The sequence below is a fragment of the Sprattus sprattus genome (genome assembly GCF_963457725.1).
Source record: "Sprattus sprattus genome assembly, chromosome: 17".
NCBI lineage: Eukaryota > Metazoa > Chordata > Actinopteri > Clupeiformes > Clupeidae > Sprattus > Sprattus sprattus.
Genome location: NC_137915.1, coordinates 8728369 through 8734368, shown reverse-complemented (window position 1 = coordinate 8734368; position 6000 = coordinate 8728369).

The following is a 6000-nucleotide window of genomic DNA, read 5'->3' as shown; positions in this document are numbered from 1 at the left end:
AATAAGAGTAAAAGTACAAATGGTTAAATACAAATTTCCGTACGATTGGTGGGGCTGAATATACTGTAGGTTGCAGAGAGTGTGGGGTCATTTTCAGTGAAATCTTTCAGCAGTACTCCATCTTACTGATGAGGCCACTTGTTTTTGTTGTCAGTGGATCCTCACCCCATAAAGACAACCGGGTGTCCAATTTCAACAGCCCATAAAGCCTCCAAAGGCTTTGCATGGCCTCCCTTTCCTATACCTCTACAATAACATTGAGGAAAGATGTCTTCACAGCCTTCCCTACAGACTCTACCGCCTTAATTTCAGGTTCATGAAGGATTAAATAAGAAACGATAAACAGGAATTTCCTTTTGTTAAAGGTACCTGGAGCAAAATTATATTTATATAAATAGGGGAATTCATTTATTTTGTCAGGGATCAAATGTTACAGAAAGTTTTGACCGCTGTAAAATCAAAGTAGGTGCTTTAGGGTGCCTCACTGACTTTCACTCTCAGCTTTATGAATGGCAACATTCTCTCACTAAACACACATCACACACACACTGTGTTATACTGAGTGAACGCCAACTGGTAGTTGCCTTCTCTAAAAACTAGTGACTAAACACTAAAAAACTGAGTATGGACTAGAGGCAATGGCTTAATAAAACTCTGTCCTCCCTTTTTGTTATGAGCTCCTGAGCTATGAGTGCCTCGACTTCCCTTCAGTCGTGGTGAGTTTAGTGCTCGGAGAGCCATAGAGGGAGAGGTGAGAGTAAAGCTGTCAATCCACACCACCTGTTAGAGGCGGACCTGTAATAACCCCCCCAGGAAAGGTCTGGAATATAGCATACTACCATCTCTGGAGCGCTGCCACAGGACAAAAAAGGTATGCAACCATCAGCTACCCTCTTTAAAAAAAGAAAAAAAAAAAGAAGAAGATGAGAAACATATGCCGTTACCAGGGCACGCAAACCCATATTTGGTTTCCATGGCAATGGCTTGGTTGTCTGTCTGCAACAGGCCAATGCCATGCTGAGCCTTCCAGTAAGCTGCAAAGCTTTAACTGCGGAAGGATCCATGAAATGAGGAGGAAAGTGTTGGGTGAGGGAGAGAGAACCATAAAGGAGTGGTAGCGCTCCGCAGTGGAGGTCATTCCCAAATGATCCCAGATGAGTGCTGACAAGCGAGCCGGGGAGTGAGGGATGAGGTAAGCTGGTAGCACCCCGGGACGGGGGTGGACAAGGGCTGCTCCTGCGCCCTCACTGAAGGTGGGTGGCCTGGTCCTTCCTTGGGGAGGTGGTCACGGAGCCTCCCAGACCAGCGCAGCCTGACGAGGCGGAGGACACCCCATGCATGGAGACTGATATATGAGCTTGCCGTGGGTTGGCCTGCCAGCTACAGACACAGGGTTTGGGGCTTTGAGACCCTGGCTGCTCTTCTAATACATTATCAGACAACACACTGCACTGATGAATTCATCTGTGATACAGGAACACCACAATACTCTCTCTCTCTCTTTCTCCCTTTCTCTCTCTCTCTCTCTTCTTTCTCTTTACCCATTCCCTATCTTTATCTGCCAATCACTCACTTTTTCACACATGCAAACACTTGAGGAAAAGTACTTGTGGCTAGGCTTAATGGATCTTATTTTTAAACAACTAAAGAGAGGGGAAATGCTGTTGGTTGTCCACACAGCTTTATGTATTGTTTTACTGATCCCAGCAGATGAAAGTGAGCCTGTCTCTGCGTGTTTATTGAAACAACTTCCTCCGTAAACATTAGCGGACCACCCATTGCTTGTCCATCTGGCTAAAGATTGTGCTAATACATTTTTGTAAGTCGGAACTACAGACAGACATTCACAAGTAGCTGACGGAAACACAAAAATAAACAGGGTGGCTAAATAATTTGGTCTCGATTAAGTAATTTATTGAAGAGGGTCACAACCAACCGTTATCAAAACATGGTGGTCCTCTAATGCTCTGTGTACTCAGATCCCCAAACATACACTCACGACCAGACAGAATGTCATCCAAGAATGGTGCGGAGGAATGTCAAAGTAACCACACACGGTCATGCTGTATGTTCTGTTCATGGGAATTTGACCCAAAACAAAAGAAAGTAGTATAGGATAGTCTAAATTGTTTGTGTCAATTTTGTTAATATTATTATTATAATTCTTATTCTTATTAATAATACTACTAATAATAATAAAATACCAAAACTATCACATTCATATTACATTCATAAAGTGCCTAAAACAAATTAACTAATTAGACAGATGATGTTTAAAAAGGTGAACTTCTCAACGGTCTTCACTGGATTGGACAGCAGTAGGTTAGGTCAATCCACCACGAGGTACCACAAACCTAAAGAGTCTTGACTGCGATCTCTTGATGCTGAGGGAAGGCAAAGACAACAGACTCTCATCACAGGAGCGAAGTTGTTGGGATGGTAAATAGCTCTGAATCATGGCTTTCAAATAGAGTGGTGCCGATCCAGTGGCTGTCCAATAGGCGAGAGTGATGGTTTTAATTGTAATTCTAGCAGCTACAGAGAGCCAGTAAAGGGTGACCAGTAGAGGAGTTATAAAGAACATTTTAACTTTAATGATCTCCTAAAAACCTCTAGAAAAACGCAAAGCTCAGCGCACAAAAGGTGCGCACAAAAGACGCGCCATACCTTAGGAAAAAAAGGACTTTCTAGAAACGCATCTCAGTGTGATCGGCCCTTTACACGTGTTCTCTTTGGCTGATCAAAGACAAAACGTATTTTCACATTCTGAATCATCTGCAACACCATAACACACAGCTAATCAGTACACATTAGTAGTAATAGTACGCAGGCCCAACAAAACTGAATTGCAGTAGTCTGGTTTAGACATAACCAGGGCCTACACAACAGGTTGTGTTACATGGTGTGAGATAGGGTCTGACCCTCTGCATCCAATAGAGTGTGAACCGACAAGAGCTTGGGACAGAAGCTATATGGTCAGAGAAATAAGTGTTGAAGTGGAATGTTGCTCCACAATAACAATGATGAGCAATGTGCACCTGTAGTAAGAAATGTTTTAAAATAAATGTCACAGATTCAAAATGCAGAAGCAAATTTAGAATACACAAGCAGTCAGAGATCCATAACACACCTAAGCCAGGCTAATGAAGTATCGCTACAGCACCTCAGCCATGTAGCATTCTCCATGACCATGACTGCGCCTAGAAGAATCTGGTCATCTCTGAAAATAACCAGCTGCAGCACTGCCACATCTTCAGCCCCTGGCTCTGGCTCTGCCACAGCCCTCCGTGTATGGATCATATTTCCTCCCTCACCTCAGCGGCACTGGGAGTCGTCCCTGCTCTAACAGAGCCCCTTTCATTGCAGCGCAGCACAGCGCACAGGCCTAGAGGAGCCGCCGAGGCCTCAGCCCACGTCAGTGGAGACTGTGTGCGATCAGCCTAGCTTGGGCGATGGGGAACTATGGTTGGATAATGCTTTAGGGTTGAGGGTGTGTGTGTGCTGAGCGTTGACGATAATGTTGAGAATGTTGCTGTTTTGGTCGTCACTTCAATTAGGTTTTTGTGTCAGTTGTTGTTTGATGGCATAAATAGGGCATTGGGTTGTATTTGGATAGCTAAATTTGGCACTGGGTGTTGAAATAACACCAGTGAATAAGGCCTCACTTTCCCCTGCGGAGGCTAGTCAAAAGGCAAACTACGGCAACCTCTAACTTAAAAACATTCACAAGCACTGTTTCCTCCAGTGAGCTACAGAAAAGGCTACTGTCCCTTCTTTAGACAAAAATCCAACTGTGCAATGAGGAGATTTTACACACCCTCTAGGACCATATAAAAGGTCCTCACTCCATTTTATCTTTCAGCTTTGAAAAATCCTCCTGAACCAAGTTTAAAGTGTAAACAAACCCTCAACAGTGCCACTGCTGTGTGGAAGCTTTTCATCGCAAAATGTTTAGCGTTCGCTAAGTCACGTTTTGTTTACCCAGGAAGGAAGCCAAATAATATCCCACATTTAGAACCTTTGCGGCAGACTGGTTAAAATTATTCCATAAAAATTGCTTCACCTTATTAGCGGAAAAGAGGAATAGAATAGAATAGAGATGAATGGAATAGAACATAAATATACTAATTCCAATGTATGGCAAATAGGTGTTAGGATGTGGCATAGAAGTTTTCACCTAGGGCTATTTCAGTATGGATGTGATGTTCTGCTGGTCTTTGATGGTGAACTAACACATTTGCTGCATGAAGTCACTTGTTTGTTCAACCTAAATTACGGCCCATTGACTTTTAAGCCTGGGAGGAAGATACTTGGGCATGAGTACTGTGCAGCTACGGCATTGCGCCACATTTAATGGACTCACCCTATTAATGCCCAATAACATGGTATAAATATTGCTCAGAATATAGATCACTTCATATTCTATTCTTTTCATCTCTATTCCATTCTATTCCTCTTTTCCGCTAATTAGTTGAAGCAATTTTTATGGAATTATTTTAACCAGTCTGCCGCAAAGGTTCTAAATGTGGGATAAATATCCTTCCTGGCAAACTTAAGCGCTAACCCCTTAAAGTCTATTGCAGCTCTTATCAGTCCGGGGTCCTTGGCCTCACAGAGACACGGTCCCACTGATCAGCACCGCTCACTGCCATTCATGGCCCTATCTTTCAGCAGGATCATTGGGGCAGATGCTCTGCCTGACTTTCAGATCACAATGGAGCCTCTGTGGCTGATCCAAAAACCATCAGAGTCTCCCACAAAAAAAAAAACACCACGACCACAAAATGACTTACTTCGCGTTGTCATCTGTGCGCTAAATCAATTTTCACTGTACATGAGAACACCCTGCCCTTTCATTTGTGATGCATAGAAAAGATAAAGCTGTAGGTTTTCATATGGTAGGCTCTGGTTGTAATTAATCCAAAAGGGCTCTGTAAAAGTCTAGCAGCCCTATTTGTCATATCATCATTCTTCTGCTAAAGTGTACACCTGAATAGCACTGAAAATAATTTGTACAGTCAATGTCGATGTTTGGGATTTCTGTCTGTGGTGGTATCGAAAAACAAAACCACATGGATATCTGGGTCTAATTAGTGGATGAACACTGCAAAAGCCCCAAAGGAACAAAACAAAAAATGCTTTCTTTCCCCCTGTCATCCCCGTCTCTCCCTTTCTCATTAGCATTTAAAGTGTTAAAACGCTGTGAAGCTTATACAGAATAGCTAGTATTGTACCAAAAAATGGGTATGATCCAAGGTGACGTTAACAGGATGAAGCTGTCTAACCTACTTTCTCCACACCAGGAAGATCATCACCAACACATCAACATCAACTTTCCATTTCAGTCCCCGCCAAGGAGGAAAAAAAGGATGTGTGTTTACATATCTTTTAGAGTGGGTTCCTCTGAACAAGGGTTAAATCACACAACACACGGGCATAAACAGTGTCTAATCAGTGAGTTATCAGTGGGGTATCAGTCAACAGAAACCACAGCCTTCGCTAGATGGACTTCATCTGGTTCTATGTATCCCCTGGCTTCGCCCCCAAAAGAGGAAGGATAACAACATAGTAGGCAATACTTTCTTAGCGTGCAAACCCAAAACCCAAAACAATGCAAAACAAACAACAAAAAGGGCTACATTCTCAGAAATAAAAAAATAACTGCATGTTAGAAAGAGAACAATGGCTGATGTATCTATTTGAAAAGGTATAATTCAGTGCGAAATAAAACAAAAGTGGAGTTAACTTTTAAATCTGTGTCAAATAAATAAAAAAACCTGGATGCCATTTGGTCAGGCAGTCGAAGAGGAAATGGATGATGTTTAGCGGGAAGCAGCGCAGTACAAAATACGCCCAACGCCCAAAAACTTAATTAGGTTGCCACAGGACAAAGGTTGTGCGGCACACAGCTTCATCCGGGGAAGAGTGACAATTCTTCTCGCGCCAGGGAAAGCTTGTATGTTGCACGCGTGTGTAGCCACGAAGCTCATTGATATGGTC